The sequence below is a fragment of the Lygodium microphyllum genome, chromosome 23 (assembly GCF_053477565.2).
Source record: "Lygodium microphyllum isolate KBCC chromosome 23, Lygodium_microphyllum_v1.1.10, whole genome shotgun sequence".
Classification (NCBI taxonomy): Eukaryota; Viridiplantae; Streptophyta; class Polypodiopsida; order Schizaeales; family Lygodiaceae; genus Lygodium; species Lygodium microphyllum.
In genome coordinates this window covers 44,626,750-44,650,686 of record NC_141157.1, presented here as the reverse complement: position 1 = coordinate 44,650,686, position 23,937 = coordinate 44,626,750, and the positions used below count along the sequence as shown (strand labels likewise).

The following is a 23,937-nucleotide window of genomic DNA, read 5'->3' as shown; positions in this document are numbered from 1 at the left end:
AAGAAGAGCTTGCTTTCTGTTGGGCAGCTAGATAACAAAGGTTACTTTACTACCTTTAGTGGTGGAATGTGGAAGATACAAAAAGGGTGTATACTAGTCACTAGAGATGGTAAAAAGGAGACTCTATATTATCTCTACTGCAAGGCACTTCCTGGAAAGTTTGTTGCAATTGCTGAAGTGTAGTCACACATGGAGTTATGACACAAGCAATTTGGACACATGAGCCAAAAGGATTTGCATGCACTAAGCTTGAGTTTTGTGATGACTATGTTTTGGGTAAACATGTAAAGAGTCCATACTCTCATGGAGCCTCTAGGAAGGCATGTATCTTGGATTTAGTCCATTCTAATGTATGCACCATGTCAATAAAAACTCATAATGGTTTTCGTTATTTTGTGTCCTTTATTGATGACCATTCTAAAAAGCTATGGGTTTACTTGCTTAAGTAGAAAAGTAAAGCATTGGATGTTTTTAAAAGGTTTTATGCATTTGTTAGTACTCAAAAGGGTTTAAAATTAAAAATGCATAAGAACATATAATAGGGGAGAGTATGTATCTAAAGAATTCAATAAATGTTGTGATGCCAATGGGATTAAAAGGAAGCTTACAGCTCCTTATAATCCGTCATCTAATGGTGTGACTGAGCGAATGAATCGCACATTATGTGAGAAGATTTGATACATGCTGTCCACAGCTAATCTCTCACAATTATTTTGGGGAGAGACTTAAAACCGTGGTGCATATCTGCAACCAATCTCCACATTGTGCACTTGAAAGTGGCGTTCTTGAAGAGGTTTGGTCTGGCAAACCTACTTCATATGACCACTTAAGAGTCTTTGGCTACGAATGCTATGTACACTGTTGATAGCAAAACCAAACTTGACATGAAATCTCAAAAAGGCATATTCATAGGTTATGGAGATGAGGGTAAAATGGGCTATAGAGTTTGGGTTCCAAGCATAAAAAAGGTGTTACGCAACCGGGATGTGGTATTTAATGCGTCAAAGCTGTTGAAAAATGTCACATCTAATGTCTCAAACAAAAAGAAAGTGAAATTTCAGTATGATCAGTCACTTGAATAGCCATCAGCCCACTGAAAATTCAACTCCTTTTGATGTTGGTTATGATAATCAGTGTATCATCATTGAGCCAGAGGAAAATGGGCAGCAAGGGGATGCTGAAAATCAGCTAGGGCAACAAAATCAGCATGCTGAAAATGAATTACAACAGCTTGATATTGTATAACAACAACCTGAACATGCAATTCAGTAACCAAATAATGAGGTCATTGACACTCCTTTCGATGTGGATCCATTACCTAATAACACATATCATTGGGTAAGAAGGTCTACACGTGTCAAAAGACCTATACAACAGTTTGATCTCATGCTCTCACGTGGATTTGATGCCTTCATGCTCTCACGCGGGTTTAAAAGAAGTAGAGCACATCACTGCTTATATATTAAGAAGGCTGATGATGGAAGCCTTATTATACTTGTGCTTTATGTGGAGGATATGCTTATTGTTGGTACGCATAAAAGCCAAATTAATGCATTGAAAAGACAGCTGAATTCAGCTTTTTCCATGAAGGATTTGGGTGCAACTAAACACATTTTGGACATGCATGTGACAAGAGATAGAGAGCAGCAGCCCTTATTTCCCTCACTAGGAAAGTACATCAACAAAGCACTCGATCATTTTTCTATGGCAGATGCTAAGCCCCTCGGTGTTCCTTTACCACCATAATTTAAGCTTAGCGAAGCAAATGGCCCAAAAGACAATAAGGCAACCAACTCTATGAAGGGTGTTCCTTATGCTTCAGCCTGTGGTTCACTCATGTATGCTATGGTTGCCACTAGACCTGACATTGCTCATGCAGTGGAAGTTGTGAGTAGGTTCATGTCAAATCCTGGCAAAGCACATTGGAAAGCAGTGAAATGCATCTTACAATACCTTAAGGGCACAAAGAAAATGTATTTGCTATAGAAAGGGTACATCAGATTTGCAAGGGTATTGTGATGCAAACATGGCAAGTGACTGGGATACTCGCAAGTCTACTAGCAGGTACATTTTTACCTTGATTGGTGGCGCAATTTCTTAGTGCTCTAGATTGCAAAAGATAGTGGCACTCTCTACCACTGAGGCTGAATATATTTCAGCCCAATGAAGCTTCAAAAAGAAGCTGTTAGGGCTTAGTCATTTGGTCAAGGATTTTGGGCTGCCCACCAGAACGCCTGTGCTTGGATGTGATAGTCAAAGTACTATATGGCTGGCTAATAATGCCATGTTTCATGCACGTACCAAACATATTGATATTCAGTATCATTTTATCAGACAGGTTCTGGATGATGGTCAAGTCACATTGACTAAGATCAAATCACATGATAACCATACAAATGTTCTCACTAAAAGTCTTCCAAAGCCTTAACATGAGCATTGCATTAGACTGGTGGGAGTTGGTTAAAGGTTCGCTTGGGACCTTTACATAGGAGGTTGTTGGTTGTAAAGGCCCCTTATGCTCTCCCATATATATATTACTTTACACATGTGAACTCACCCTTGCGGGTGTAAGTGTACCGTTACCTAAGTATAAATACATTCTTTTATTATTTGTGTATACCATTGGTACACATGTATTCATCGACTCTCACCCTCACACTCACTCATTGTTCACTAAACTCCTACTGCACCTCGATTGACGTATGTACTCTCTCTGCTTCCGCTTATACTCATCAAGCGGAAACTAGTGCAACATATAGACAACTACCTCATAAAAACTTACATAAGAGAAGGGAAATGGAGCCTGTATAGCCCTCTCTCTTGCCAACGTGTCACTAAAACAGCTCCTAAAGTAGAAGCCTCAATAAAGACAACCTGGGTACTAAGTCTAGTAAGGCCATAAACTAAGAGGAGTGGAAAGCCCAAGTCAAGAACATGTAGGACCTCAACAGAGCTTGAGGAACAGGCAAGCAATTACAACAAAGCCCCAACACCACTAATAGCCATCAAACAAATGTAACAATGACGACCCTCAAATGGATGAATATCCTAGAGCAAATCTCCTCGTGAAGTCATATGACTTGAAGCACCGTTGTAAATAAGCCAAGGTCTACCCCATCCTTTGCTCCCAAATGAAGATCAAGGTACTTCTTCCAATACTTCTCCTCGAGATGTGTCCCCTTCCCACAACATGGCAATCTAGGCTTCTTTGAATTTGTGTCAAAGCCTGAAGAACATTTCGAATGTCAAACATGTTTCTCCTTCTTGTGCTTAGCCTTTGATTTCTCCCTCTCTCTCTCTCTCTCCCCCCCCCTCTACTCGTCATAAAAGCCTTCATTGAGCTAGATCCATTGGCAACTACCTTTCCAAGACGCTCGCCATGCTCTAAGACAAGTATGGCTAGCTCCTCCCATAGAACAGTCTCTCGGGTCCTCCATGTAAGAAGGTTGGTATGGAAGACATTGTATTGTGGAGATGGCACCTGAGTCAAAAGAATCATGGCCATATCCTCAAAAGATATCATCTTACAAGCTCATCCCTCATATCCTCCAACCTATTGATGTGATCCTTTGTGGAAGGAGAGTCGTCAACAATGAGCATGCGTAATTCCTTCTCAAGAGTAGTCTGGTGAACAAATGTCTTCTTATGGTACAAAGAAGCAAGCTTTGTCCACACTTCCGTTGCCTATTGCAACCTACACACATGCACTAGGACTACAAGGTTGAAGCAAATGTACATGGCCTTTTGCATTTTGGCTATGTAAATTATGAGCGTTGTGCTCTAAAATTGAGCCGATCACATAGGGATGCACAATCCATCGTCAACCCCATGCGAGGATCCTCCGTAAGATGAGAAATGGGTTGGGTAACAAATCCCAAAGATTGAAGGTGTCAAGAATAGATGCCATCTTACAAAACCAAAGCAAATAATTGGATCCTTCCAACCAGTCTTCTTTAGGCAAAGAAGGTAGAACATGCACCTACATGCACTAATGGTGCCATCATAGGTATCCTAGGGCCAAAAGGATGGGCCCTATGGGAGATGAAGAGGAGGAGAAGATGGCTGCTTCGATTTGTGCAACCTGGTAAGAGTGTTTCCATGTAGAACAAGGTAGGGACCTACGATCTTCGTGATGATCACGCTGCCTCTCAAAGGGCGTATGAATCGACTCCTCATCTAAGTCATCAAAGCCTTGGAAATGGTGATAATCCATATATCTAGACCTGCAAACACACTAAATCAGCTGCATTTGATTGTAGAAGAACCCGAACAGAGAGAATAAGTCACTACGCCTACAATAACACAATTGTATTTTTTCCTTGTTGAAAGTACCTGTAAAATGCAAAAAAAAATATGTGTTTCTACAACAAACAACAGGCTGAAAATTTGCATTTTCAGCAATAGGGTGGTTTTCTCAAGGAAACCTCTGTGTCCTCATTTAGACTCTAATAGAATGTGAGAGTGTGCAACACACACACAAACAGAAAAGGAGAAGAGAGAAGACAGCAACAAGAGAAGAGAAACCTGTACTAAATCTAAAATAAATGCTGAATACAATGGCAAACTGATTAGTCCCTGCAAGCAGCCCAAAGCATTAGTGAGGGCACTGGATCAGGCTGGAAAACAATGATAATTTATGGAAGACAGTGGCAATGATAGAGACAAAGTGTGCAGCCAGTAGTCCTTGCCACAAACGGAGACGAACGCTGCTATCTGGCTGAAAGCCTGCTGAAGAAAAGAATGACCTGCCCAAGTTGGTAGAATGCAGTTGGCCTGGTCAAAACTAGCCAATCAACCCACATAGGGAACGAGAATGCTGGCATGGTATAAGCAATGGTCAAGCTAAGCAAAATCACTGATGTCCTGGGCTGGCTGCCTACACTGCATAGTGTGAACACACCTAAACTGACTGGAAAGAAATGTATGTGCTAGAAAGAGCTACTTCCTTCGTCAAACACATTGTCAGAGCTCCTAATGTCCCCGTCTGACTCAAACTGAGGCAAACAAGCAAGGGATGACAATGCATGACAAATATTACTGCTAAGGACACCTAGCCTTGGCCGCATCTCATGGGGGACCTCTTGCTCACAATCAGTCAGCCAAGGTCACCTCTTATAATATGAGGCAAAGATGCATGATATGATCACCATGAAGGTGGGCTTATATGCCATTGTAGGCTTGGAGACTTTGTCGGTACTAGAACCTATGGCATCACAATCAGAGGTTTGACAAATCATTGGGAGCCTCACAAGGTGGTATAGCTAGAAGGCATGCTACCATATGATTTTTAAGGGAAGAGCCCTTCAACATATACTACTCTAGCAAAGCTCTGATATTTCATCATCCACTGACTTTATGGCTGCTCAAAGTAGCTACATGGTGACTCTCAAGAACGGTGTGAGCTTCAGGTAGTAGTTCATTCAAACCTAGGGTGGCCACCTACTTTTTACATTATAGGATGGCCGCCCTCGGTGGCGCTACATTTCTCCTCCATGTCTTCTATCCCCCATCCTTCCCAAACCACTCTAAGAGGCTTGTATATGCGAGTGGCTTGTAATCTATGAATAGCTCCAATTAGACTCTTGAGCACTCATACTTCAATATAAATTTCTTCCATTTAGATTCTTGAGCACTCATATGTCATTGTAAATTTCTTTGGATTCACATAATTAGCCACACCTTTTTGGGCCCAAAAAGGGGGAAAAAAAAACATTACACATTTTCTTTTCAAATGGAAGGGAACCTAGGAACCTAAACCTAGCTTTGAGGTCTAACAGCATAAATCCTTCCAATATATGCATCAACCTTGTGCTAGGCCATATTGGTTTTTACATCAAGTAGACAAAATAGAAGCCACAAATAAGTTGCAAATTGGGACCGATATAGTGGCAATAGAGGACCAATTGTTTGGGCGCTCAAGGTGATCCTACATTATAAAACAATTATAACTTCAACATCTCATATGACAAGACTACAAAAACATCTTATAAAACAATTATAAGCTTAACATCTCACAATACAAAAGCTTACTTTCCATAAAACTGTCACAAGGTTGGATATGTTATGTTTTACAAGGCATCACCTAATCGCTTGGAGTTAATTTTATGCACCATCCGCTGGTCATAAAAATGCTGAGCATTAATCTAAATTAGCCATAAGTAAGGAAAAGACATGGATTGTTATTGCAAATATCATGTTGCATGTTTAAAAGAACATGAGAGCTTTAGCAATGGTGCAAACTAGAGAAGCAATTCAAGCATTAGTTTTAAGAATTGCCCACTCAAAATCGTCCAATAACCTTTTCTTCCAAAACAAACTGTCAAAGACACTAAACAATCAACTATTTGATCTAGCCTTGGATCTAGGCATTGCCAAAAACCCATGAATAGAAGTAAAAGAACGCATTGTGAAGTTATCCATCATAGGGGAGCTCCACAAACATATTCCTTCAAGGTGTCTTGCATTTCGGTGAATATAGTCAAAGGTTGTCCTCAACCATTCCCAAAATTCTCAAGAATATCCCAACTCTATATTCTAAAAATGAATGAATCTTATTCCTAAAATTTGATAATTAATCTTCAGCGTGAAAATAAGTGTGATTTTTGCATACTCATAAGGGCACTTTTTAAAATCAAATTACCCTTCAGTATCGCCAAATCAAGGACATGCTAGCCAATCCTATCTATAGTACATATCAACATCAAATGACCTTTGATACCTCCAAACCAAGATGAAGCTAGCTAAGCCTACATGGCATTTAAAGAATGAACCCAACCTTCTCACATATTTTAAGGCTTTAAAGAGAAAAATATTGAAGAAAAGCATTAGTTTTGTCTTGGCTTCTTCGTAACATATTCTCTCCCACAACCCACTAAATTAACCCAATATTCTCAAGTTTTTTGAGGTTTAAGAGAGAAAAATATTGAGAAAAAGCATCTATTCTTTTCTTGGTTTCTTCATTGCATGTTCTCTCCCTTAAACACAACCCTTTTTGCACCTATCTATTACAAACTTACTAAACACAACCCAATTCTCTCTTCTTCTTTTTTCGTAAAAGGTAATTGTATTAATTACGAAAAAAGTACAAGTTTACTTGATTACAAATTACATGATGACACTAAGCCATCATGTGAAAAGGTTCCAGTATTAAGAGTTACAAAGTCATGGCAAAGACGCAGAGGAAATTGCCATATGCCAGGGACGTAAGTCCTCCCGAGAGAGTATGTCAGAATGCTGAAGAAGATCTATCTGCCAATACAAGAGACCCTTAAGCCTAGCAATATGTCGCTAAACATTACAGGCGGAATCAAAAAGGAAAGCATTCCGAATGGTCCAGTTATGCCAACAGCCCCAATATCGAAGAAAGTGAAACACGAGCTTCATATGTGGTTGTGTTGGTGTTGGATATTTGGGCTGCACAAAGACCCAATCAAAGGGCCTTAGCAAGAAACCAACCACCGCTCGCCAAACGGCTGACAAGAACGACCAGATTTTCTTAGCGATGGGGCAAGAAATAAATCGGTGATGGGCGGATTCCACACTGGTGGTGCAAAAGAAACAGTTGCCGTTGGAGATTCGTCGCTTGGAAAGAGCTGAAGCAAGCAGAAGACCCCCAATCATCACCCTCCAAAGAAAGACCTTATATTTGAAGGGTGTCTTGTTCAACCACCCCTCCATCACAGTTGCCCTCCACCATGACCGGGATTTACGCAATCCCCATAGAGCATTAGCTTTAGTAGCCAGCCATTGATGATCTTTAATCAGAAGATGATAGACCTGGTTAGCGGAAGCTTTGCCTAAACTCAACCGGCCTTCAAAGTCCCAATCCTGCCAGGGACGATCCGAAGCAAGGGCAGGAAACGGTTGTCTGCTCTGGAGCACCATCAAAAGTTGTTCCCATAAATGCCTGTATCCACGAGGGATCCTGAAAATCCTTCTGGCTGTGCGAAACGATATTAACACATTGCGACTGGCAAGGGTGGCATCCACGACTGAAGTTAAGCCCAAACATGCCATACGGTTAAATTGTGGTCGGAGCTCTTGTTTACCTTCCCATGAAAGTAGCCGCCAGACTGCCAACAATTCCAATTGAAAAGAATTAGCAGTTAAGCAATCCTCCGCCGGATGCCACTGAGCCTTCCGAAGGACCAGTTTCCAAGAACATACCAAATGGGCAAGCAGTGATGAAGAAGAACTGGAGAACAGAGAATCGGCATTAAGAACATGCCACCAAGAACTCCGGATTTGGGTATTACCATGCCGAAGCCCATGCTCCTCAAGGAAATAACGGGCTATGACGACCCACGGATGATGATCCGAGCACATGGCGCGGAAAAGAGACCAACGGAGTGCCAACATGTGAGTTTGGGCATCCAAAATAGCTCCTCCTCCCATGCGTTTGGGGGTGCACGCATGCGACCAAGAAATCCAGGAAATGCCTGCATGCAGGGAATCCTTCTTCCATAGCATGAAACGAATAGACTGAGTTAGAGCATTCAGAGTAGTAGTAGTCCAAGGCAGCACGGGCAAGAAATATGTGAGCATTGGCAACATAATTGTCTGGGCTACTTTGAGGCGAACATGGAAGGGCTAGGCCTGAGACTTCCAATACAGAAACTTAGTCACCAGTTTCTGAGAAATCCACTGTAGAAGCTGCTTTGGGGGAACATCAACACCCAAGGGGTACCCAAGTTGCCTGACAATGGAGCCACAAGGCACAACCATACCCTGCCAGTTCAATGACTGCAAATCCAACTCCGTGCAGCTGAGAATGGCTGATTTCAACGCATTGATGCGAAGACCGGAAGCCTCACCAAAGAGAGCCCAAACATCCAATGCTTTGCGAAGGTTATCCTTGTCCGCACGCAGAATCATAAAGCTGTCATCAGCCAAGGATTGACTAATGAAGTGCTGTCCAGAAGGAAGCGACAATCCAGCCAACTGAGTAGAAGCTGCCATATGAGATAACATCGAAAGAACTGGATGAGTTGCAAGGGCAAAGAAGAGAGGGCTCAAAGGGCACCCCTGTCTGATAGAGCGGGCAAGGACAAATGGCTCGGTAACGCCTCAATTCAACATGACTCGCATAGAGGCCGATGCACTGATGATGTAGATCAGACGAGACATCCGAGCACCAAAGCCCATAGCAGACATAAGCTCTGCAAGAAAAGACCAATCCAGATAGTCGAAAGCCTTTTCAAAGTCCAATTGAATCAGTACGACCTCCTCATTAGAATGCCTTGCATAATCAATCGCCAATTGCGCATTTAATACATTGTGCAGAATGTTTCGGCCCTTAATGAAACCATGTTGAAGAGGATGCACAATGGTAGGGAGATGCTTGTGGAGTCGATTCGCTATTACTTTGGAAAAGATTTTATACATAGAACCCATCAAAGAAATTGGGCACCAATGTTTCAACCTAGACGGCGAAGGAACCTTTGGAAGCAGTTTAATAAGTCCTTCTTTCCATGAGGAAGGCATGATCCCCGTTTCCCACACCTGCTGAAACAAAGCCGTCAATGGTTTCGCCAGTTGGGTAGCAAAAACCTCAAAGAACTCATTGGTGAGTCCATCCCAGCCAGGATTTTTATCCTTGGGCAAGTGTAACAAAACATCCATAACCTCCGCCTCACAAATATCTGACTCCATAGTAGCTTGCATGTCCTGTGGAACCTGATTGCGGACCAGGTCATAAAAAATTGAACGGGCTTGAGTAGTTTGGATTGAAGGTGGAGAAGTGGAACCAAGAAGGTCGAGGAAATAATTCCTACACATATGCACAATAGTCTACGGATAAAGGACCAGGTGGCCTTCTGCATCCAGGAGTCGAGTCATATTCTCTCGAGCAGGAGAGGCATGGAGAGCTCGAAAGAACTTATGAGTCTAACATGCATTATCTTGCAAAGTCTCCGTCAGTTTTGCTGCAATTTGGCCTGCTGATACGACTTCAACTCAAACTCTTTTTGAAGATCAGCCACACGCATTGCCAGTGCTAGTAGAAATGCATCATCTGGAGTGTCCACCAGCAGAGAACGGACCAAAGCCAGCAGGTCCTCTGCTGCTTGCCGACGCTGCCGACAAAAAGAGGCATGATGGATCCCATACTGCCGAGCAACCCGTTGCACATTAGAGAGCAATCGTTCAAAAGAAGCAATGCCCTGAGAGGAGAAGTCCAATAAGAATCTTTCAATCAATTGCTGCATATAGCCCTGAAGATTGCATGCTTCAAATAAGACGAGTTGAAACGCAAAGGGAGTCTCTTCAGAAATTGCTTAAAAGGTGCAATGGGTTGTGCAAGCAGCTCAAGCTGCAAAGGGAAATGGCCCGACAAGGCATATTGCTGCAACACTTTCATTTCGAGCATCTCAGGAAGAAAATCATCATTCTGCACGATGTATATGTGGTCCAACCGCGACCATGTTGTTGCATACTGAGCGGAATGGAAAGTAAACCCTGTAGAAGACAGGTGCAGCCAGGACCAGAGATCTTGCTTAAGAACAGCAAGAGCCAACTCATGCCACATACGACTTTCCAGCGTGTCCATTACCGAATGCTCCGATGTGGACTGCGAAGGATCAACACACATATTGAAATCCCCCATCAAGAAGCCCCGTCTGCCAAGTGACAAGGAAGTCTGCAAAGTATGCCAAAGCTCCCAGCGAGATAAAGGATCATTCGGAGCATAGAGGCCAAGTAACCATAAGATCTCTCCTTCGAATAAAATTTCAATCACCACAAAGCAGCCATGTACATCGTTTTTAATAAGAAGAGGCTGATATTTTTCATGTACAATCATGAGCACACCAGAATAATGCATGGCCTCTGTCCCTGCATAGAACAAACGAAAGCTGTGGCAATCCACAACTTTTCCGACTTCACCGTGACTCTTGTGTTCAACAGCACACAAGACATCCCACTGATTCTCATGCAATACAGTCCACATGGCATGTTGTTTGTGGCGAGAACAAATTCCTCGCACATTCCACGTGGCTATTTTCATGTGTATTCAAAAGAAAATCAGGTACGAGACAAAGCTTGCCTCGATTTGACCTTTTCTACGAGAATGTCCAAGACTCCCTCATCCAAGAAATCAGCCAACACGGCAAAAGAGTTTTGAGGACCAAATTTGGAGGTAGACGGCATATCTGCTGGCTTGGGGATGGAACGGGGATAACGACGATCCCACGGGGTAATGACGTTGCCTCTGGTATCAAAAGCCAGCTTAGCAGGTGGACCCTTTGGACGATTCGAATACACTCTCCTAGTGGGCTGAGGACGGGGGGCAGAGGAAACCATAGCAGGAGCGATGTGCTCTGAAGGCAACATTTCTTTCCTGCGTATATAAGTACGCATGGAATCTTGTGATGCAAAAGGCACAAAATTCTCCATGCCAACAATCACCCTGGTACCTTTTTTTACAGGTACTTCAACCCAGTCTGTGCCACGAGAATTCAAACCCGAAACCTGTTGTTTACCTTTATCTAGAACTTTAGGTGGGTGAATAGCATCCTGTGACGGAGCATCACAAACCATGTCTTCCATGGGCAGCACAACATGCCCCGCATCTGAAGTGTGTTGCTGCTCTGGGCATTCGGCCATGAAATGCCCCAATTTTCCACAGGAAAAGCAATGTCCTGCAAAATTGCCCCATTTCAAACGAAAGTGTAAAGGATGCATGCCAAAGCAATTGAGACGTAACCACGCACGCCTTTTCCTAGTAGTGTCCCATAACATACACAACCGGTTACAATTCACAACCCTTAGACTTAGAGGGACCAGAACAGTGCCCACAGCGACCATGGCGTCCTTCAACAGTGGCCAATAGACAGCCGAACAATTTTCCACTTCAACACACACAGGGCATTCACGTTGCAGCAGGCACTAAAAATCTGCCATTGGGCGCCATGGTACAACATGGACCAAACGGTAATCAAAAAACAAAGGCAGTTTAGACAGGAGAGCAACACGGTGCGTCTCAGATTTGAACAGCACCTCAAAAAAACCTCGAGGCCCAACAAAAATCTCTTCAACACATTCCCCTTGTAGTAGACTATGCAACCACTGGCGAATACAGGAAAGCTAGGGGATTCTACCAGTGAAGAAGAGTATCACAGCGCGATCATAAAATATTGAAAAGAAGCGCAATACAAATTTCGGGTCCACAGTGGCTTCCAGAACATCTTCCGGTGCAGAGTCGGAAAAGACTTCCTGATTATGTTGAACATAATCGCCAAGCAGAGTGTTGGCAAATTCTAGCAAATGCTCCCAGTCAACATCCTGAGAGTCCGCAGAGTCCGAACCAACCTGAGCATAGGAATGATCCTGATGATCCATTGTCTCTTCCGAAGTATGCTTGGTGTGTTTGTTTGCAAGCTGAAAGTCAGGACCAAGATGCATCTCTTTTGTGCACGGAACCATATCCTCGGGTTCCTCGGTATCAGAGTCCGGACCAAGCGCTGCCACCGTTTGGTCTATAAAATCCAAATCCAAACCAGCTATATTGTATCACTGTGTATGCCGATCAGAGGCCGAGTGAAGATCTCACGGGAGGCAGGAATGCGCAGGCCGGTCTCCCTCTTTCTCGGGCAAAACAGACCCGGCACTGGACTGACGAAAGGGCTTGGGAAGCGCGCGCAGAAACAGACGACCGCTGTGCAGAGAAGGCACGTCCACAAGCAGAGAAGGGCTCATTTCCTTTGCTGGCTCACACTGTCACGCGCTCTGTGTGGCAACCTGGATGTGACGGGCTGCTTCCCCTTGGTGGCAAAACAGGTTGCTTCCCCTTGGTGGCACGTCCGTCGGCAAGGAACAAGAGGCCTCTTTCCCGTGCTCGCTTAGGCTCTCGCTCCCGCGATTCGCTGAAATCTCTCTCTCTCTCTCTCTCTCTCTCTCTCTCTCTCTCTCTCTCTCTCTCTCTCTCTCTCTCTCCGTACAAAGCAACGGGCATATTGGACGGGACGCCTACCTCCCTGACGCCTGTGGGGCTTAGGGTTGACCGCAGCTGGGCGCCTCTGCAAAAGGGAGCAAAACGACCAGGCGCACCTGCGAACAGAAGAGTGGTCGAAGGCAGATGGGCGTCTGCAATCATGGCAATGCCAAGATATACATGGTTGTCTGTAAACGCCCCGAACAACGTAGTATGCTTAACAATTATGATATTTGCTTGTTTTCGAGATTTAATATAAAAGAGAATGAACACTTAAAGCTGAAAATGAAAATTACTCACAAAATTACAGCCATAAAAATGTAAAAGTAATGGAGACAAGATTGAGGGTTGAAGATGGGCAACCCCCCCCGAAGGAATGTATTTCTGCTCAACCCAAGTCCCTTAGGGAAGAGCTCAATTACAATCAACCTGAGAGTGAGAAGAAGTAATTCTCACTCTCACAAGATCATGCAAAGATGTACAAACACACATGCATTATCTATTATGCAATGATAAGAACTGATTTCTTTACAGTATGAGAAAAGAAAAAGGGAAATTCAGCCTTTCTCCATCGTTGATCAGCAGTACAGGGATAGAGCTTGCTTCTTGTAGCTAAAATGGAAGAAAGAGCTCAAGAAGGAGGTGCTGTAATGAATTTACAGGCTTGCTGTCTTGTAAAACAGCAGTGATAGAAGAGGGAATATGGAGGAATTTGATAATGGAGAAGTGGGGGATGATGATGGGGATGGATGGGGCCAGTTTCTGGCTATCTGTGGGTGCTGTACATGAGTTTACAGCAAAGAAAAATGATGTGGAATGAAGAAAAACGAGCTCTTATTTATAGGAGAGGGGAGAGCTAGTACAAAAGGGGAAAGTGAAGTAGCACAAGACAAGTGTCCAGCCACATGTCATGAGATGTGACAAGTGGTGGGACACTTGGAAACTTGTGTGACAAGTGTCTTGACACTTGTCTCTTCTCTATGGCCTTCCTTTTGGGTTGAATACTGTCAAGAATAGAAACAACCAAATTTAGTAAGCACAGTCAAAGTACAGAACTTACTATTTTTAGAATGGCATCCCTATTTTTTAGGACTAGCATTTTTAGGCTAATTCGAGGCTCCTAAAATTTAGGAACCTCCTAAAATTTAGGGATCTCCTAGAATTTAGGGACCCCCCCCAATATGGGTATCATATGAAAGCTTTTTCCGTGTACATCGCAAAAATGGTATCCGAATCTTCATGTGACTTTCCTATGCAAAGAAATGTGCATTTCAAGCTTTCAGCCCACACATGCACATTATACAAGCATTTCATGATCATGCCATCTTGTTGATTGTAACTGTCTGTTCTGGTGGATCTAGCCCACACTTCAAGGCATCAATCCTTTCTGTGTGCGAGTCTAACCCTGATATGCGTGAGTTCTAGTCACAGGCGCCCAATCGGGTCATATAGGTGGAAGTGTGAACTATCTTTTCTCTAACCCACCGTATGGGTCCACCATAACCTGTGACCACTCATCAGTGGCCAGCTCCAATGCACTTTTCTTTATATCTAATTAGTGCAAAGGAAATAAATTTAATAAATCATTATATAGATAAATTAATGAAAAAGGATACAAATTCTGTTTCTATAGAGTTGTGACAGCCCTCTGGCTTTTATTCAGCTGTCCTCAGCTGAAAAGCTTCTTGATATTGCTGTAGAATATTTGGGTAATCCTTCATGAATTTTTCATCTACCCACTGTGCATCTGTTGTGGGTAGATTCTTGAATTTTAGTAAGAATTTTCGTGTCACAAGGCCACTTCTCGTGGTTCGATCCTTGAGAAACAAAATCTTTTCAGGTTCCAAGAGTTGCTCTGTTTCTTCAACTTCTGGGGGATCTTCAGTAATGGGTTCCTTTGGTTCTGGTCCTATGTAAGGTTTTAGCAAACTTACATGAAAAGCATTGTGTATTTTCCAATGAGTAGGAAGCTCAAGTCGATAAGAAACTTCATTTATTTTCTCAATCACTTTGAAGGGTCCAAAGTATCTACTGGAGAGCTTTGGAAAAGATGAATTTTGACCAGAACCTTGTTTGAGCCTGCTTTTATCAAACTTTAGCAAGACATATTGACCTTTTTCAAAAGCCAAAGGTCTTCTTCGTTTATCTGCTTGCTTCTTTTGTCGCTCTTGCGCAACTTTGATAGTGGCTCGAGCTTGATCCATTGTTGTTTTTAAATCTGAAGCAAACTCATCAGCAGCAAAAATCTTATCTTTAGTGCGAATAATTGGAGGAGGAATCACTTTACCCTGTACTATTTTATTTGGAGCTTTTCCTGTGGATGAGTGCACTGTATTGTTGTAAGCAAACTCCAATAATGGAAGATATTTCTCCCATTGTGACTTATGTTCACTAACATAAGCTTTCAACATATCCAAAAGAGTGAGATTCATCACCTCTGTTTGGCCATCAGTTTGAGGATGAAAAGCTCAGGAGAACTTTAAAGTGGTTCCCAAATTCTCAAATAAAGCACGCCAAAAGTTACTTGTGAATTTGGAGTCTCTATCTGAAATGATCTCAGAAGGCATACCATGTAATCTGAAGATATGTTGAATGAAAAGTCTTGCAGCTTGTGCGGATTTCAATGTTTTATGACATGGAATAAAATGTGATTGTTTGCTGAATCTATCAATTATGACCCAAATCATATCATGACCTTGAGATGTTTTTGGAATACCTGAGATGAAATCCATTGTGATAGATTCCCATAGATCTTTGGGCACTGGAAGAGGTTGTAACAATCCTGGAATCTTCTACCTATCATATTTGGATTTTTGGCATACCAGACAAGCCTCAATGAAGTTATGTGTATCTTTTCGTAATGGTGGCCAATAAAAGTAGCGCTCAATTGCACTTAGAGTGACTGCCCTCCCTCTATACCCTGCATAAGGGGGTTCATGACTTTCTTTAAGCACCTTTTGTCGAACAGGAAGAGTGACACAAAGGCGATTGTTCATGAGAAGGTAACCGTCCTTGATGGAATAATCTGGATGAGAACCTCCTTGCTGTAAATTTGACCAAATTGCTGCAAAATCAGTATCTTCATCATAAGTATTCTTCATCGTTTGAAAATCTTCATAATGAGCCACTGTAATAGTTGCAATGCGAGGCACTCTAGAAAGTGCATCAGCAACTACATTTTGTTTCCCTGGAGTGTACATAATTTGAAAATGAAACATAGACAAGAAATTTTCCCATCTTGCATGTTTCTCCTGCAAATGCTTTTGAGTCTTGAAATACTTCAAGCTTTGATGATCGGTTTTAATAAGGAATTCATTGCCTAAACGATAATGTTTCCATATCTTTAAAGCATGAACCACTGCTAAGAGCTCCTTTTCATAAATGTCATACCTTCTCTCCACATCATTTAGACGGCGGCTTTCAAAGGCTACGGCATGGCCTTTTTGACTTAGCACTGCACCAATACAATCACCGCAAGCATCTGCTTCCACCAAAAATGGTTTTACCAGATCTGGAATGATAATAACAGGTCCAGAAGTAAGAGCTGTTTTCAGCCTTGTGAAGGCTGCCTTCTCTTTTTCCTTCCATTGGAAAGAGATCTTCTTCTTTGTAAGGTCATGAAGTGGAGAAGCCATATGTGCAAAATGCTTGATGAAGCGGCGGTAATAAGAACATAAGCCAAGAAACGATCGCACCTCATGTACATTACGAAGATGAGGCCATTCTTGGATTATCTTGATCTTTTCAGGATCCATCTGAATCCCTTCAAAAGAGATGACATGCCCAAGGTAATTTATTTTATGCATGAAAAATTCACTCTTTTTACCATTTACCAAGAGTTGATTTTGTTGTAGTAATTGTAGAACAATTTCCAAGTGTTGATGATGCTCCTCTTCATTCTTGCTAAAGACAAGAATATCATCAAAGAAAGTACCGACATATTGTCGATGCGCTCCATCATTCAATTAAAGGTGGCTAGTGCATTGGTTAATCCGAAAGGAACCACCAAGAATTCATAAAGACCGTATGAAGTGCGGAAAGCAGTTTTGTGTACATCTTGTGATATAATCCTAATTTGATGATAACCACTCTTTAAATCAATGCGGCTGAAAACCTTTGAGCCTCCTAGACGATCCAAAATGTCGTCAATTCTGGGAATAGGAAACCGATTCTTCACAGTGATTTTGTTGAGGGCTCGATAATCAATGCACATCCCGAATGTGCCATCTTTCTTTTGAACAAGAAGAACCGGTGAACAAAATGGTGAGCTACTTGGCCTAATTAGCCCACGGTTGAGTAGGTCTTCGACTTGCTTTCTGATTTCTTCTTGTTGAGGATGGCTCACACGGTATGGTGCTATATTAGGAGGAGAACTACCCGGGATAATATCAATATGATGGTCTTTTGGCCTTTCTGGGGGAAGCTGATAAGGAAGATCTTCCGAAAAACAATCTTTATACTTTTCCAAGAGCTGAAGTTGCTCTTGGTTTTTAGCATTCATATTATCTTTTACATCAGTGACATAAAGCAGACAACATTGAACACAATCCTTAATTGCTCTAGAGACTTGCATATGGCTTACCATAGGTATGGTGTCTCCAGAAACTCCAGCTTGGATCTCGTACTTCTTGCCTTTGTTGGTGAGTTCTACCTTCTTTTTCTGAGAGAAGATGGTTGAATCTATTCTATGATTCCAGGGCATGCCAAGAATCACGTCGCAACCATCAAGGTCTCCGATACAGAAGGTATCTTCGTCACTGTAGCCTTGAATTTGAAACATGAGCTTGCCAATGTAGGGTATCACAGTCTTCATTGTGTCACCTTCATCAACATTTAAAGCTTGGCGAACTTCTACCGGAGTGTCCATCTCTTCATTCTTTAATCCAAGCTCTTTAGCTAATTGCAAGGAAATAATATTTTCATTCGCCCTAAGATCTATCAAGAATAGTGCTTGCTTACCTTGCAACTGTCCCCAAGCTTTTAATAATTTGCGCGTCTCTGGAGTGTGAGTTGTGTTTGCAACTACATCACTGATAGCATTGATTTTCACTGGCGACTTAGGCTTGTTGTCAGAAACCTTGCTTTGTCCCTTGTTTGGACATTGCTTCGCTATGTGGCCTGTTTGTCCACATTTAAAGCACTTCCCTTCTTTCATGAAGCATTGCTTTTCTTCTTCGGAAAATTGCTTTGCTTGTGGGTATAGATTGGAGCGAAATTGAGGATCATTAGGAGGTGCATAGGGCTTCATCTTCTTTTGATTTGATGGTGGCTGCTTTTGCCACTGTTTTTGTCCTTCATTTGGGGCTGAATACTCCTCATCATCAGCTACTCTCTTCTTATCATTCTTTTGGAATGATTTGTTGCCATTGTGCTCCATTTCCCATGTCTCAGCATGGTCAATGAGTTCCCTAAGACTAGAACAATGATAATGATTAAGAGCAATACGAAGTTTAAAATGCAAACCTCCTTGAAACTTCCTAAGCTTTTCCGAACTGCTGATCTTCTTGAAATGTTGGACCTTCAAAAGTAGCTCCCAAAATCTCTTGGTATAGTCACCAAGTGACTCATTTTTCCTTTGCCAAAGCCGATCCCATTCCATTTTTACATCTCTTTTGAAATGAACAGGAAGAAATTGGCTTTGTATCAGGCGAACAAAGGACCGCCATGATTTTGGGGCAGCATGATCATATTCCAACCCCGTCCACCAAGTATGGGCTAAGTCGGTTAAATGTAAAGCTGCAAACTTAATCTTTTCTTTTTCTTTATACTTGTCACGACCATACAAAATTTGAAATTGACGAATAAACTTCAGAAGAAGATCAAGATTTCGGGAACCATCATACATACTGAACTTGATCTTCTTTTCAAGTTGAGATAGTGACTTAGTCTTCTTCTTCTTCTTATGCCTTCGTCCATGCTCGGATATTGAGGTTGAAGATAATGAAGTGCTTGATAGGGATGAAGATGGAGACGAGGGTGAAGAATGTCGACGCCTTTGACGATGATGAGGTCTTCCATGAGAAGGGTGTGACTCTTCATTACTAGAAGAGGATCCATCAGAATAGGCGCCAGATGACTTTGAAGAAGAGGATGAGCTTCGACGCGATCTCTTTCTTTGTCTTGAAGTAGAATGGGACTGCCTCTTAGAAGTAGTTGGACTTCTTGATTGGCTCCTTTCATTGGTATGGCTTTGTCTCCTTGAAGTAGATGGGCTTCTTTCCTTGAATTCTTTGGGATTCTCAACTTTTTCTAGTTTGAGAAGTTGCTCACGAATTTGCTGATTCTCCTCTCTAAGACTTTGAATGGCTTGAAGGATAGCACTCGATTGATCCATTGAGACTAAAAAAAAAAATATGCTCAAGCACTCAATGCAAGGGCTGAAAACAAACAAACTTATAGTTGTAAGCACTACCAGTGTTGGGGGTGAGGACCGAGCCAAAGCTCTGATACCACTGTAAACGCCCCGAACAACGTAGTATGCTTAACAATTATGATATTTGCTTGTTTTCGAGATTTAATATAAAAGAGAATGAACACTTAAAGCTGAAAATGAAAATTACTCACAAAATTACAGCCATAAAAATGTAAAAGTAATGGAGACAAGATTGAGGGTTGAAGATGGGCAACCCCCCCCCCGAAGGAATGTATTTCTGCTCAACCCAAGTCCCTTAGGGAAGAGCTCAGTTACAATCAACCTGAGAGTGAGAAGAAGTAATTCTCACTCTCACAAGATCATGCAAAGATGTACAAACACACATGCATTATCTATTATGCAATGATAAGAACTGATTTCTTTACAGTATGAGAGAAGAAAAAGGGAAATTCAGCCTTTCTCCATCGTTGATCAGCAGTACAGGGATAGAGCTTGCTTCTTGTAGCTAAAATGGAAGAAAGAGCTCAAGAAGGAGGTGCTGTAATGAATTTACAGGCTTGCTGTCTTGTAAAACAGCAGTGATAGAAGAGGGAATATGGAGGAATTTGATAATGGAGAAGTGGGGGATGATGATGGGGATGGATGGGGCCAGTTTCTGGCTATCTGTGGGTGCTGTACATGAGTTTACAACAAAGAAAAATGATGTGGAATGAAGAAAAACGAGCTCTTATTTATAGGAGAGGGGAGAGCTAGTACAAAAGGGGAAAGTGGAGTAGCACAAGACAAGTGTCCAGCCACATGTCATGAGATGTGACAAGTGGTGGGACACTTGGAAACTTGTGTGACAAGTGTCTTGACACTTGTCTCTTCTCTATGGCCTTCCTTTTTGGGTTGAATACTGTCAAGAATAGAAACAACCAAATTTAGTAAGCACAGTCAAAGTACAGAACTTACTATTTTTAAAATGGCATCCCTATTTTTTAGGACTAGCATTTTTAGGCTAATTCGAGGCTCCTAAAATTTAGGGACCTCCTAAAATTTAGGGATCTCCTAGAATTTAGAGACCCCCCCAATATGGGTATCATATGAAAGCTTTTTCCGTGTACATCGCAAAAATGGTATCCGAATCTTCATGTGACTTTCCTATGCAAAGAAATGTGCATTTCAAGCTTTCAGCCCACACATGCACATTATACAAGCATTTCATGATCATGCCATCTTGTTGATTGTAACTGTCTGTTCTGGTGGATCTAGCCCACACTTCAAGGCATCAATCCTTTCTGTGTGCGAGTCTAACCCTGATATGCGTGAGTTCTAGTCACAGGCGCCCAATCGGGTCATATAGGTGGAAGTGTGAACTATCTTTTCTCTAACCCACCGTGTGGGTCCACCATAACCTATGACCACTCATCAGTGGCCAGCTCCAATGCACTTTTCTTTATATCTAATTAGTGCAAAGGAAATAAATTTAATAAATCATTATATAGATAAATTAATGAAAAAGGATACAAATTCTGTTTCTATAGAGTTGTGACACTGTCATAACAGCTTCAACCCAATAATAGAGTGGCATCTTCTTCTCATTCATCATGGCACGAGCAGCGCCCACTTGACTTAGCCCTTGGCCACTCGACCCTCAGACAACGACAAGGCAGAAGGACGACAATGCGCGAAACGATGACGAGGCGGAAGGACGACAGCCAAAACCCCAACCGCCAGGACGAACAACAAACAGGCGACGGCCTATACCGTCTGCGCGAAGAGGGAACCGGGCAGCGAATGACGCTGAATCTGCACAGGCGGCAGGTCACGAGCGGGCGCCATCTCTCTCTCTCTCTCTCTCTCTCTCTCTCTCTCTCTCTCTCTCTCTCTCTCTCTCTCTCTCTCTCTCTCTCTCTCTCTCTCTCTCTCTCTCTCTCTCTCTCTCTCTCTCCGTGAAAGGTAATTGTATTAATTACGAAAAAGGTACAAGATTACATGATGACATGATTACAAGAGACACGAGGGCCCTAGCCCAACGTGTGGGAAATCCCCGTACTAATGCACTACAAAGGTTACACCAATCATGGCAACAACCCAGAGGCAATTGCCATATGCCAGGGATGCAAATCCTCCCGAGGGAGCAAGTCGGAGTGTCGAATGAGATCTAGCTGCCAATGCAAGAGCCCTTTAAGCCTGGCAATATGTCTCGGTACATTAGAGGCCGAATCAAAAAGAAAAGCATTGCGCGTGGTCCAAATGTGCCAGCATCCCCAATATCTGAAAAAGGGAAATAAGATCTTCATATGTAACTGTGGCGGTGTGGGGTACTTTGGGCGCACAAAAACCCAATCAAAAGGAGTTAGTGAGGACCCCACCACCGCTTGCCAAATTTGCGACAAGAGTAACCAGATATTCTTGGCGAGCGGGCAAGAAAGAAAACGATGTCTGGCCGATTCCACGGTAGTGGTACAGAAGAAACAATTGCCATTCGAGATTCGACGCTTGGAAAGGGCCAAGGCAAGAGGAAGACCACCAATCATTACCTGCCAAAGGAAGACCTTGCATTTGAAAGGTGCCTTATTCAGCCAGCCCTCCATCAGCATTGCCTGCCACCATGTCCGCGATTTCCGCAGTTCCCAAACAGTATTAGCTTTCACACCCAGCCAGTGGTGATCTCGAATGAGAAGATGATACAACTGATTGGTAGAGGCCTTTTCCAGACTCAACCTGCCTGCAAGGTCCCAGTCCTGCCAAGGACGATCCACAGCCAGGGCAGGAAAGGGTTGCTGACCCTGAAGCTCCAATAAAAGCTTTTCGCCAAAAACCACGGTATCCGCGCGGGATCCTGAAAATTCTCCTAGCAATCCGAAACGATGCGAGGACATTGCGAGTGGCAAGGGTAGCATCCGCAATCGAAGTCAGACCTAAACGGGCCATGCGGTTAAATCTCGGTCTGAGCTGATGTTTGTCTTCCCATGAAAGTAATCTAGAAACTGCCAACAATTCCAGCTGAAAGGAGTTAGACTGCACGCGGTCCCCTACTGGATGCCAACGGGCCTTTTGGAGCACCACTTTCCAAGAGCCGACCAAGTGCAGTAACAAAGAGGAAGACGGACTGGAAAAGCGAGAGTCAGAATTAAGGACATGCCACCAGGAGGCCCGAAGCCGTGTGTTACCATGGCATAGCCCGCTGTCCTCAAGAAAATAACGGGCAATGATGGTCCACGGGTGATGATCCACACACATGGCACGAAAAAGAGACCAACGAAGAGCCACCATATGAGTTTCTGCATCCAAAATAGCGCCACCACCCATGCGTTTAGGGGTACATGTATGCGACCATGAAATCCATGAAATGCCTGCCTGCAGGGAGTCCTTCCATAGCATGAAACGAATAGGATGAGTAAGCGCCTTCAAAGTAGTAGCCGTCCATGGCAGCAATGGCAGGAAATACGTTAGCATGGGTAGCATAATGGTCTGAGCCACTTTGAGGCGCACATGGAATGGCCACGCTTGCGACTTCCAATACATAAACTTCGTCGCCAGTTTTTGTGAAATCCACTCCAGTAGGTCCTTTGGCCGTACATCCACTCCCAACGGGTATTCAAGATGCCTGACAATGGATCCACGGGAAACCACCTGACCTTGCCAACCTAATGACTGTAAATCAGGCTCCATGCAACTGAGAATGGCCGACTTATAGGCATTGATGCGAAGACCAGAGGCCTGACCAAAGAGCGTCCAAACATCTAATGCCTTTCGAATGTTGTCCCTGTCTCCCCGCAAAATCATAAAAGTGTCGTCAGCCAAAGATTGGCTAATGAAGTGCTGCCCCAAAGGAAGAGACAATCCGGCCAGCTGAGCCGAAGCCGCCATTGAGGATAACATTGAAAGGACCGGGTGAGTCGCCAAGGCAAAGAAGAGAGGACTCAAAGGGCAACCCTGTCTGACAGAGTGAGCAAGGACAAATGGCTCTGTAACCCCACCATTGAGCATAACTCTTGAAGAAGCCGCAGCACTAATGGTGTAGATCAATCGGGACATCCGGGTACCAAAGCCCATACCAGACATGAGATCTAATGAAAGACCAGTCCACATAGTCAAAGGCCTTTTCCAAGTCCAGTTGAATCAAGACCACTTCCTGACTGGAATGCCGCGCATAGTCAATAGCCATTTGCACATTCAAGATATTATGGAGAATGTTGCGGCCCTTGATGAAACCATATTGGAGAGGATGCACAATAGCTGGAAGGTGCTTGTGAAGCCGATTCGCCAGCACTTTGGAGAAGATTTTATACATCGAGCCCATCAAAGAAATTGGTCTCCAGTGTTGCAGCTTTGACGGCGAAGGGAACTTGGGAATCAGTTTGATAAGGCCTTCTTTACATGAGGAAGGCATGACCCCTGTGTCCCAAACCTGCTGACACATGACCGCCAATGGCTTCACCAACTGCGCGGCCGAGTGCTCAAAGAATTCATTAGTGAGACCATCCCAACCAAGACTTTTATCCTTAGGCAGGTGCAACAAAACATCCATAACCTCCTCCTCGCAAATATCCGCCTCCAAAGTGGCTTGCATATCAAGTGGAACCTGCTCACGGACCAGATGATAGAAGGCCGAGCGGGCATGCGTAACCTGGCTAGAAGGCGAGGG

General features: G+C 43.2%; 1 protein-coding gene across 3 annotated transcripts in view; it reads right to left on the bottom strand.

Annotated features, from left to right (window-relative positions):
• Positions 1–23,937, bottom strand: part of TRE1 (trehalase 1) — a 70,740-nt gene that overhangs the window by 25,585 nt on the left and 21,218 nt on the right. Inside the window, exon 11 of one of the 3 annotated variants that reach the window (XR_015688187.1) lies at positions 6,031–6,116. The exons of the other annotated variants lie outside the window; for them this stretch is intronic. The gene's annotated coding sequence lies outside the window, so the exon portion shown is untranslated. The remainder of the gene's footprint in view (positions 1–6,030; positions 6,117–23,937) is intronic. 3 annotated transcript variants of the gene reach the window in all.